The 13018-nt window shown below is 39.0% G+C and overlaps 1 pseudogene; it reads left to right on the plus strand.

Annotated features, from left to right (window-relative positions):
- LOC112441536 (rho guanine nucleotide exchange factor 6-like) overlaps window positions 1-13018 on the plus strand; it is a 79793-nt pseudogene that overhangs the window by 26559 nt on the left and 40216 nt on the right.

Raw genomic sequence — 13018 nt, forward strand, 5'->3', positions numbered from 1 at the left:
CACTAAGCAAAGCAAGATAATGTCAGCATATGGAGTCATTACTCTTATGTCACTGAATAATTGATTTTGCCCTTTAGAAGAATTTCCACAGATCACAGGTTGCCAAGAACATGGTCAAGGCAACAGAAATTATGCAAGATGTTGCTTTTGGAGAGCTCGACTTTCTCTCTCTTCTGGCTGTGGCGGGAATGAGTCGATCTGCTTTTCTGTCTGTCACCATTTTTGTCTTGTCCATTTTTAAAGGGATATATTTGGTTTTACTTTCCAGAAAAAGGACTTGCTGATGTTTTTATGCAAAAAGCACAGATACTGGAAATTCTTCTGCTTGCTGTGACCTTTGCTTGCCAGAGCAGAAACTCTTTCCCATGCTCTGAGAGTGGAAAAAGTGTGGCATTTTGTGAGTGTTCCTAAGAGCCATTCAAGCCAGTATTTCACCCAGGCCAAAGTGAATGAGAAAGAGTTGTTAGAATGTTTTTCACAATCCAACATTCAAACCTTATTCTGATCATGGAAATCCGAAGGCCTGAATTGCAAACTTACTTTTCACAAAATAAAACTGTTGACCACTCATTTTTTTGGTGCTTGTAACAAATAATGTCCAACTGCATTTGTGTGTTTTTAATGGATTAAACTTTCCTAGAGATTATGATTTAAGTCAAATAGAAAATTAGCAGTTGATACATAGAGTGGAGGACAGAAGCCTCTTCTTTTACTTCAGTTTGAGTATATTTTTTGCCAAACAATTACCTAAATTGTTGGCTTCTAGCTTAAATAAGTTTAATGATGTATTTCACTATTTTCTCCCTTTTTCTAAACCATTCTTGCTTAGACATAATGTCCTATTAAATTTCCCACTTGGTTATTTTCATGACACTGTGGGAATCCTACTTCAGTATGAAAGGATTTTGTATTCCTGTGTTTTGTCAGAGTTTAAATGATCAACAACAAAGTAGCTTTTGTTAATATTTTGTAAAATATGAAGTGCTCTGTGAATCATAGTTCTTAGAGCTGAATGGAACTTCAGTGAATCATTGGGTCTAGTGCCCTGGAAGAAATGACTTTCCTCATTGAATAAATAAGAAAACCAAATCCCAAAGAGGCTCACTGCCCTGCCCATCACATGGTCAGTCAGTGGCCGGATTCAACCTGCTGTATCTCCTGCCACTGAGTGAAATGTGGGTCTGTGTTCTAGAGGTGACAGGCAGAGGAGGAGAGGGAAACTGATGTGTTAAAGCTGACAGCAGAGATGTTAAGACTTCAAATAAAGGAGTGATTGATGAGCAATCAAGAACTAGACAAAAGAAAGGAAAAGAGCCAGGGCAGAGGAGGTGAGAGAACCGAGCCAGAACCTCACTGTTCCACGGAAATTCGAAATGCACTTACAGTCACTTTCCATTGGTTCTGCCTGGTCGACCCCGAAGTGATTTGAGCAAAGCAGACTGTTTACTGTTTAATCCTGAAGGGCCCAGCTAAGTGCTCAGTCAAGTTCCTGCTGCTCTAGGGGAGCAACAGCCAGGAAAGCTGCCTAAACGGTTTCACTTTTGACACCCATGAGAGGGGTTTTTCAGCTTGTGGTTCAAGAGGGCATCAGAGGGTAGGAACTGGGTGCTTTTTATACTCTGGGGGTTACTGGTAACGTCTGTTTGGGTCTTCCTTTTCTTTGTCAGCAAAAGTTACTCTCCTGGAAACCCTCCCCTAGTATTATTATATTAAGGAGAAATAACGTGTGGCAGACGTTGGCCTTTTAAGTCAATCTTCAGAAAAGTTTTCTCTCAAAAAGTAGAAGCATTTACTCTGGAGCTAGAATGTTTGAGTTCAACTTTTGGCTTCACCATTCGCTGGCTTTGTGACTTTGCCTGATTTGCCTAACCTCTCTGTGTGTGGGTTTCCTTATGTGTAAAATGGAGACAGCGATAGTATCTATCTCATAAAGTTGTTGTAAGGTTAAGACAAGTTGTTATTTGTAAAATGCTTACCTCAGTGTTAAGCGCTATACTAATGTTGGCTCCTTTTTTTTTTTTTTTTTCGATATGAGAAGAAAAGATGAGAAAATTCTTAGTACAGAGGTGGTGGATAAAATTGTTCAGTTTGTCTTTGTTTGATTCTACTCCATTCCAAAAACAAACACACACATCATTACTATTTCTTCCCTCCTACTTCCTCTCCAGATTTCCTTGAGTTGATTTTAATTTAAGAGAAGCCGGATTTTGCTCTTTTTCCTTGTGCCTTATATGGCATATATAATATCTTCCAATTACTGTCCCAGCTCCTCTCAGGGAGAGAATTCAAAAGTTTTTACACTTATTCCCAACTGTGATGTATTCTACCTACTTTAGATTCTTATTTATTTTTTATTGAGATAGAGTTGACATGTAAACATTATATTAGTTCAGATGTACAGTGTAATGATTCAGTATGTGTATATATTGTGAAATAATCACTACAGTAAATCTAGTTAATATTTATCATCACACATAGTTACAAAATTTTTTTCTTGTGATGAGGACTTTTAAGACCTACTCTCTCAGAAACTTTCCAATATGCAGTACAGTATTATTGACTGTGGTCACCATGCCATACATTCCATCCCTATGCCTTCCTTATTTTATAACTAGAAGCTTGAACCTTTTGACCACCGTAATCCATTCCACCCACCCCTTCTCCCCACCTTTGGCAACCACCAATCTGTTCTCTGTCAATGCTCAGATGTTAAGCACTTGTTACTCATTTACTCCTCGCTTTGTAAAATACCTAATGTCCCTTGTAAACACTCATTTCTTTAGGATCATTATTCTTGTCGTAGAAAAGGAAACCAAGGAAAGAAGTTTTAGAAAGTTGCTTAAGACCACAGAGTTGGTGTCAATTCAGAAGCAAAAGTTAAAATATAAGAATTGCTTCCTTTGTCCCATTTGCCAGTTACTAGCAAACTGTCACCTAACCAGACTAGAGAGAGATAGCTCAAGTCATCCCCAAGTTCTCTTCACTGAAGCTGCATATATCTATTTTTCAGTCTGAGTACTGTGGAGTTTACATCTTTATTGGGAAACTTCGAGGAAGTATGTACATTTCAACAGACGCTCTGCCAAGCCTTGGAAGAATGTTCAAAGTAAGTGTCTCACATAGCCATTAAGATAGCTAGCAACATTGGGTTTTTTAAATGTGTGTTTTGTTTTCTTTTGACTGTTGTCTTAGATATGGGCACTTTGTATTTATGCATTTATACATTTATTACAACTTTAGTAAATTGCCCCAGTACAGAGAAAATCTGGACTTCCCTGGTGGCTCAGTGATAAAGAATTTGCCTGCACAGTGGGAGATTGGGGTACAATCCCTGGGTCAGGAAGAGCCCCTGGAGAAGGAAATGGCAGCCCACTCCAGTATTCTTGCTTGGGAAATCCCATGGACAGAGGAGCCTGGCAGGCTACATACAGTCCATGGGGTCGCAAAACAGTTGGACATGACTGAGCAACTCTACAATAACAACAACAGAGAAAATTCACTAGGTGGTGGTATTCACAGTGTCAGACCACTAGTTGCTTATCAGTGTTCTACATCTAGTCAATTACTTCTGGCTTTATTTAAGAATTATGTTGACAAATAAGGTCTAAACTGACTATAGATGATGCCTTTATCATCTATTAGATGATAGTTCATACATAGCGAATTACTTTTCCAAGTAATACCTTTATGTGAAGCACAATACATCATTGAAGGCTAGCTAGATCATTGAGGTGTTCAACTTCATACTGCAGAGTGAACTGTGATGATCATCAAGCAATTTACTTCTGGAGCAAGATTAGTTGTCCAAGTGGTGGATCTCAGACATTGGTGACTTTTGTTGTCTATAGGGAACTTGGGGGCAATTGCCTGTTTCTTGAACTTAGTGAAGCACAAGTGGTTGTCCACGGAGGAAGCTGGTGAGAGCCCTCACAAGGAGACCTCAAGAGCCACTCCAAATGCTGTAGGGATCCAGAAGATTGGTATGGAAAGGTGGTGACTAAGAGCAGATTGCCATCTAGATTTGTCATCTTTGTTTTCCATTTTATAGAGAAATACATAGAAGAGTCCAAAGAATAAGCCAAAATTATTATAATCGATATCTCTGAATGGTGGAATTCCAAGTAACTTTTTTCTTGTGTTTTTCTGAGTTTTTTGCAAACTAAGATAGGTGACTTGTAATTTTAAACATCTGGATGTCACCTTGCCTAGCAACTGCCACCAAGACTACATAACACTTCTTTTTGATGTGTCATTTCTGGATTCAGTTAGTTTTGTCTGTACTTAAAGTGAAGTGAAGTGAAAGTTGCTCCATCATATCCGACTCTTTGTGACCTAATGGACTATACAGTCCATGGAATTCTCCAGGCCAGAAGACTGGAGTGAGTAGCCGTTCCTTTTTCCAGGGGATCTTCCCAACCCAGGGATCGAACCCAGGTCTCCCACATTGCAGGTGGATTCTTTACCAGCTGAGCCACCAGGGAAGCCCAAGAATACTGGAGGGGGTAGCCTATCCCTTCTCCAGTGGATCTTCCCAACCCAGAAATCGAACCAGGGTCTCTTGCATTGCAGGCAGATTTTTTACCAACTAAACTATCTGTACTTGAACTTCATGTAAATTAATCAAGAGTATTTTTAGTGTGTCTGGCTAAATTTGAATATTGTAATTTGAATAAGCATCTTAAAACCCCTATTAATGCAAAATAAGTATCTGACTCTATGTATTGGAGCTATGTTTGGTGGCTGGGGTTTAAAGCAGTGGCCAAGAACTTGCATTTCATAGATAAAATGGTTATAATATAGAAGTTTCTTTTTAACTTTGGCAAAAGAATTCAAAAGGTTTGCATGTTGCCAGGTTTAGTATAAATCACCTTCCTTTATCTTGTTTTCTCTATTACATTGTGTGTTCCACTTGTTTTACTTACAGGTTTCCAGAAAACCAACACAAAGTAGGTGGTTGTCTTCTGAGCCTCATGCCTCATTTTAAATCTATGTATCTGGCTTACTGTGCAAATCATCCTTCAGCTGTAAATGTGCTCACCCAGCACAGGTAAATTATTAACATTTCCCTCCAAAAGCTGTTTTGCAATGATACCTTTTCCTCGGACTACCTATTTGGAAATCTAGAGTCTCCCTCCGAACTCTTGATTATCCCTTTACGTCATACCAGAAATCGATTCATTGTTATATGGTTTTATTGCCCATTCATGTAACAGATAATTTATTGAGCACCTACTATGTGCAAAGTCCTATAGTAGCTGATGGGGATCCAGCTGTGAACAGGGAAGAGAAGGTCCCTTCCCTCATGGAGCGTAGATTCTTAGACATGAAATTATGTGTCACGTACTTTAAGCAAAGATCTCGGATTATAATTATACACGAATATAAGCTTTCGGATGCATGGAGAACAGCAGAACACTGTCTCCTTTAAGAGTCCTTACAAGGGATCCAGCTGAGCTCACGTCTCTCCTGCCCTTCCTTACCCTCTGACAACTCATCCTTGACACATTCACTGATACAGTCCTCGGGACCAGGATTCTGTAGGATAGGCTTGAAGACAGTTTTGACTTTGAAACTGTGTGCTAGAAATCCAGGTGAGACAATAGGAAGAACAACATGCAGAGGCTCTTATGAGTGAACTCAGAGTCTAGATTCAGACCAACATGATTCTGGAGGCTGCTCAAGACAGAAAAGACTTTTCTCTTAATTTGACTTGAACTCCCAGAGCCAACCTGGAACGCTAGTTGACACCAACCCTCAGAAAGTGATGGAAACTTCGGTTTTGTTCTGTTTTGTGAAGGGCTTGATTGGCTTTATAGAGCTGTTATGTAAGGGCATTTTGAAGGTAGAATTCAGTAGGTTCTCCTTGGAGGTCAGTTTTACTTCCCTGATGAAAGTTGTGAATTTTTATGAAATAGCAAATATGGTCGTTGGAGTTTAAAGAAAGAAGCCGTGACTCTGGATTATTTAGGCAAGTGGCTCAACTGCTTAGAGCTAATAATAACACTGACAATGTGCCAAGCACATGATGTAAATGCCTATGATAGAGTTACTATTATTACCATCTCTTCTTTACAGATAAGACATTGGAAGGTTAAGTAATTTGCCCAAGTACTCATAATTGTTAAGTGGTTGAGCCCGAATTAGAATCCAGGTCTGTCAGACTTCTAAAAAAATGTTTTTATGGAGGCATGTGTTTCACCTACAAAGAGAATACTCTAAATGCAAATTTAAAGGATTATCATAAAATGAACACTTATGTACTTAAGAAATAAAATGTTACCATTTCCTTTTTAATATAACAGCTTTATTGAGATATAATTCACATACTATACAATTCACCCATTTAAAGTGTTAAGTAAATTCAGAATTGTGCAACCATCACCATGATCAATATTAGAAGATTTTCATCATTCTCCAAACAAACCCATACTCATTAGCAGTGACTCTCCATTGCCAGACCAAGGCAACCACTGAAATACGTTAGGTCGCTATGGATTTGCTTATTCTGAACATTTCATTTAAGTGAAATCACACAACGTATGGCCTTTTGTGTCTGGCTTCTTTCACTCAGCATAATGTTTTCAAGATTCATCAGTGCTGTTGCACTTATCAGTACACTGCTTTTTAAATTGTCATATAATGAAAAACATTCCATTGTATGAATACCACATATTGGTCTTCCATTCACCAGCTTGTGGACATATGGATTGTGAATGGTGTTATTATGAAGGTTCATGTACAAGTCTTTGTGTGGACATGTTTTCATTTCTTTTGGGTAGTAGATACCTAGGAGTAAAATTGGTGGGTCATACAGGAACTCTGTTTTACTTTTAGAGGAACTGTGAGACTTTTCCAAGTGGCTGCACCAATTTATATTCCTACTAATACTTTCTCCACATCCTCACCAACATTTGTTATCATTAGTCTTTTTGATTATAGATTATAGCCTTCCTAAAGGGTATGAAATGATACCTTATTGTGACATTGATTTGCATTTCCCTAATGACTCATGATGCTGAGCATCTTTCATGTGCTTATTGGCAGTTGGTGTACCTTCATTTGGGGAAATGTCTATTCGGATCCTTCACCTGTTGTTAAATTGGGTTACTTGTCTCGTTATTGAGATATGACTAACATACCATAAATTCACCATTTAAAAATGTATAACTCAGTGGTTGTGTATATATAATGTTGTGCAACCATCATCTCTGTTTAGGTCCAGAATATTTCCATCACCCTCAAAAGAAACCCCTTACTAGTAGCAGTCACCTTCCATTTCTCTAAGGGCTAATGATATTTCCTGTGCTTCTTGGCTATTTTAATATCTTCTGTGGAAATACATCTACTCAAATCATTTGTCCATTTTTTATGTGAGTTAATTCATCTTTTCATTTTTGAGTGGCAATATTTCTTTGTACATTCTTCTTTATATACTCTTATCCAATGTGTGATTTGCAAAAAAATTCTCCCATTTTGTGGGTTTTCTTTTTACTCACTTGATGCTATCTTTTGAAGCACAAAAATCTTTATTTTGTTTAATTTTGATGATGTCCGATATATCTATTTTATCTACTTTGCTTATATTTTGGTGTTATATCTAAAAAACTGTTGCCTAATCTATGCCTAATAGATTGCCTAATCTAATCTATTGCCTAAAATTATTGCCTAGGCTATGAAGATATGCCTTTCTAAGAATTTTATAGTATTAGCTCTTTAATTCCCCACTCCAGTACTCTTGCCTGGAAAATCCCATGGACGGAGGAGCCTGGTAGGCTGCAGTCCATGGGGTCGCTAAGAGTCAGACACGACTGAGCGACATCACTTTCACTTTTCACTTTCATGCATTGGAGAAGGAAATGGCAACCTACTTCAGTATTCTTGCTTGGAGAATCCCAGGGACGAGGGAGCCTGGTGGGCTGCCGTCTATGGGGTCGCACAGAGTCGGACACGACTAAAGCAACTTAGCAGCAGCAGTAGCAGCTCTTTAATTTAGCTCTTTAATCCTTTTTGAGCTAATTTTTACATATGATGTGAGGTAGGAGTCCAGTTTCATTTTTTGTATGTGGATAAGAAAGCAGAGAAAACCACTAGACCATTCAGGTATGACCTAAATCAAATCCCTTATGATTATACAGTGGAAGTGACAAATAGATTCAAGGGATGAGATCTTAGATTAGAATTAGATAGACAGAGTGCCTGAAGAACTATGGATGGAGGTTCGTGTCATTGTACAGGAGGCAGTGATCAAGACCATCCCTAAGAAAAAGAAATGCAAAAAGGCAAAATGTTTGTCTGAGGAGGCCTTACAAATAGCTGTGAAAAGAAGAGAAGCAAAAGGCAAAGGAGAAGAGGAAAGATATACCCATCTGAATGCAGAGTTCCAAAGAATAGCAAGGAGAGATAAGAAAGCCTTCCTCAGCGATCAATGCAAAGAAATAGAGGAAAACAATAGAATGGGAAAGACTAGAGATCTCTTCAAGAAAATTAGAGATACCAAGGGAACTTTTCATGCAAAGATAGGCACAATAAAGGACAGAAATGGTATGGACCTAACAGAAGCAGAAGATATTAAGAAGAGGTGGCAAGAATACACAGAAGAACTATACAAAAAAATCTTCATGACCCAGATAATCACAATGGTGTCATCACTCACCTAGAGCCAGACATCCTGGAATGCAAAGTCAAGTGGGCCTAGGAAGCATCACTATGAAAAAAGCTAGTGGAAGTGATCAAATTCCAGTTGAGCTATTTCAAATCCTAAAAGATGATGCTGTGAAAGTGCTGCACTCAATATGCCAGCAAATTTGGAAAACTCAGCAGTGGCCACAGGACTGGAAAAGGTCAGTTTTCATTCCAATCCCAAATAAAGGCAGTGCCAAAGAATGCTCAAACTATTGCACAATTGCATTCATCTCACATGCTAGCAAAGTAATGCTCAAAATTCTCCAAGCCAGACTTCAACAGTATGTGAACTGTGAACTTCCAGATGTTCAAGCTGGATTTAGAAAAGGCAGAGGAACCAGAGATCAAATTGCCAACATCTGCTGGATCATCAAAAAAGCAAGAGAGTTCCAGAAAAACATCTACTTCTGCTTTATTGTCTATGCCAAAGCCTTTGACTGTGTGGATCTCAACAAACTGTGCAAAATTCTTAAAGAGACAGAAATACCAGACCAACTGACCTGCCTCCTAAGAAATCTGTATGCAAATCAAGAAGCAACAGTTAGAACTGTCTGTTAGGACATGGAACAACAGACTGGTTCCAAATCGGGAAAGGAGTACATCAAGTCTGTATATTGTCACCCCGCTTATATAGTGCATCATGAGAAATGTTGGACTGGATGAAGCACAGTTGGAATGAAGATTGCTGGGAGAAATATCAGTAACCTTAGATATGCAGATGATACCACCCTTATGGCAGAAAGCAAAGAGCTAAAGAGCCTCTTGATGAAAGTGAAAGAGGAAAGTGAAAAAGTTGGCTTAAAACTCAACATTCAGAAAACTAAGATCATGGCATCCGGTCCCATCATTTCATGGCAAATAGATGGGGAAACGATGGAAACAGTGACAGACTTTTTTGGGGGCTCCAAAATCACTGCAGATGGTGACTGCAGCCATGAAATTAAAAGACACTTGCTCCTTGGAAGAAAAATTATGACCAGCCTAGACAGCATATTAAAAAGCAGAGACATTACTTTGCCAACAAAGGTCCGTCTAGTCAGAGCTATGGTTTTTCCAGTAGTCATGTATGGATGTGAGAGTTGGACTATAAAGAAAGCTAAGTGGTAAAGAATTGATGCTTTTGAACTGTGGTGTTGGAGAAGACTCTTGAGAGTCCCTTGGACTGCAAGGAGATCCAACCAGTCCATCCTAAAGGAAATAAGTCCTGAATATTCATTGGAAGGACTGATGCTGAAGCTGAAACTCCTATACTTTGGCCACCTGATGCAAAGAACTGACTCATTGGAAAAGATCCTAGTGCTGGGAAAGATTGAAGGTGGGAGGAAAAGGTGACAACAGAGGATGAGATGGTTGGATGGCATCACCGACTCAATGGACATGAGTTTGAGTAAACTCCGGGAGTTGGTGCTGGACAGGGAAGCCTGGTGTGCTGCAGTCCATGGGGTTGCAAAGAGTCAGACATGACTGAGCGACTGAACTGAACTGATCCAATTGTCCCAGCACCATTTGTTGATTTCTATTCTTATAAATCTGTTGCACTGTATTTTATGTCCCAGAATTGGATCTATCTTTGTGAATGTTCATGTGAACTTAAGAATTTGTATTTCCTGTTGTTGAATCAATTTTTCAATAAATGTTGATTAGATCAACTAGATTAATGATACTATTCTTTTCAATTACATCCTTATCCATTTTTGACCTGAATTTACTGATACTGATACAGGGATGGAGTATAATAGTGGAGCCATCTATTTCTCCTTCCAGTTCTATCACTTTCTTTTCCCTCAAGTGTTTTGATGTTCTTTTGTTAGGGGCATTTGTGTTAAGGATTGCTTTATCTTGTTGGAGAGATGGCCTTTTTATCTTCATGTAATTCTCTCTCTTTATCCCTGATAATTTTCCATGTTCTGATAATCAGCTTTTTCTGAAATTAACATAGCTAGTCCAGCTATCTTTTGATTACTCTTAATGTCTTTTTCCATTCCTTTGCTTTGTAATCTGTGTCTTGTAGACAATATATAATTGAGTCTTGCTTTTTAATCCACTCTGAAAGTCTCTATCTTTTAAATGGCATATTTAGACCATTCATATTTAAAGTGATGATTATTATTATAGTTGGGTTAATATCTAAAATGTTGTAACTGTTTTCTATTCATTGCACTTGTTCTTTCTTTGCTATCCCCCTTGTACTACCTTCTCTGGTTTTAGTTAAATATTTTGTATGATTTCATTTCTTTCTTCTCTTTTAGGAAGAATTTTAGTGATTTCCCTAGAGCTTGAATATCCATTTACAACTACTCTGACAGACTTACAACAACTACTCACATAACACTTACCATTTCACAAGTAGTAACTCAGAGAAGGCAATGGCACCCCACTCCAGTACTCTTGCCTGGAAAATCCCATGGATGGAGGAGCCCTGGTAGGCTGCAGTCCATGGGGTCGCTAGGAGTCAGACACGACTGAGCAACTTCCCTTTCACTTTTCGCTTTCATGCATTGGAGAAGGAAATGGCAACCCATTCCAGTATTCTTGCCTGGAGAATCCCAGGGACGGGGGAGCCTGGTGGGCTGCTGTCTGTGGGGTCGCACAGAGTCAGACACTACTGAAGTGACTTAGCAGAACTTGGAGTATTATCAGTTCTTCCCCCTCATCTCTTATTATCCTCATTCATTTCATTTATTCATAATGTAAAATCACTCAATATATTGTTGCTATTATTACTTTGACTAGTTCTATTAAAAATATGAAAAAAAGATTCTATTTTACCTGCATTTATTCTCTGACACTCTTCCTTTTCTATGTAGATCCAAGTTTCCTTCTCTCTGAAATACTTCTCTTACAAATATTTGATAGAAAATCTACTGGTGACAATTTCCCTCAGTTTTTGTTTGCCTGAGGAAGTTTTAATTTTGCTTCCACTTTTTTTCCTTCTATTTTTATTGTGTAAAACAAACAAACAAACAACTGTATAACATGACATCTATCCTCCTAACAAAATTTTAAGTGTACAGAACAGCACTGTTAATCATTAGCACAATTTTGTACAGCAGATCTCTAGAACTTTAAATCTTTTGTACCTGAAACTTTATATCCATTGAAGAGTAACTCCCCATTTTTCCCTTACCTCAGCTCCTGGAAATCACCATTTTACTTCCTGCTTTTATGAATTTGACTAACGTAGATACCTTATATAAATGGAATCATGTAATGTGTTTCTGTGACTGACATTTCACTTAGCATAATGTCCTCAAAGTTCATTTATATTTTCACATATGACAGTATTTCCTTCTGTTTAAAGAGATAGGCATGTACATAGTACATTTCTTTATCCATTCATCATCATGGACACTTAGATTGTTTTCACAACTTGGCTATTGTAAATAATGCCTCAGCAAACATGGGAATGCAAATGTCTCTTTGAGATTCTCATTTCAATGTATTTGGATAAATACCCAAAAGTTGGATTGCTGGATTAAATAGTAGTTCTATTTTCAGTGTTTTGAGGAATTTCCATACTGTTTTCCACTGTGGTGCACCAATTTATATTCCTACCAACAGTGCACAAAGATTCCAGTGTCTTCACATCTTTGCCAGCATTTGTCTTTCTTTCTTACTTTTAATTATTTCTTTGTCTTTGGCTGCACTGGGTCTTCATTGCTTTGCGTGGGCCTTCTCTAGTTGCGGCGAGCAGGGGCCACTCTCCAGTTGTGGTGCACGGGGTTCTCCTAGGGCTGGCTTCTCTTGTTGCGGAGCACAGGTCTAGGCACGTGGGCTTCAGTAGTTGCAGCGCACAGGCTCTGGAGCGTGGACTCAGTAGTTGTGGTGCTTGTGGTGCCCAGTTGCTTTGTGGCACGTGGAATCCTCCTGGACCAGGGATCAAACCCGTGTCCCCCACTCTGGCAGGTGAACTCTCATCCACTGCACCACCAGAGTTCTCTTTCTTTATTTTTTGGTAATGACCATCCTAATCAGATGTGAAGGAATGTCTCATTGTTTGTGTGTGTATCTCTGTGTGTGTTTCTACAGTTCTTTACCTGCTGCTGCTGCTAAGTCGCTTCAGTCTTGTCTGACTCTGTGCGACCCCATAGACAGCAGCCCACCAGGCTCCTCTGTCCCTGGGATTCTCCAGGCAAGAATACTGGAGTGGGTTGCCATTTCCTCCTCCAATGCATGCATGCATGCTAAGTCACTTTAGTCGTGTCTGACTCTGTGCGACCCCATAGACAGCAGCCCACCAGGCTCCTCTGTCCACAGGATTCTCTAGGGAAGAGTACTGGAGTGGGTTGCCATTTCCTTCTCCAGTTCTTTACCTAAATGTATACAATCTTATGTA

This window comes from Bos taurus, unplaced genomic scaffold (genome assembly GCF_002263795.3).
Source record: "Bos taurus isolate L1 Dominette 01449 registration number 42190680 breed Hereford unplaced genomic scaffold, ARS-UCD2.0 Super-Scaffold_1723_ScbfJmS_2085, whole genome shotgun sequence".
In the NCBI taxonomy this organism is placed as follows: Eukaryota; Metazoa; Chordata; class Mammalia; order Artiodactyla; family Bovidae; genus Bos; species Bos taurus.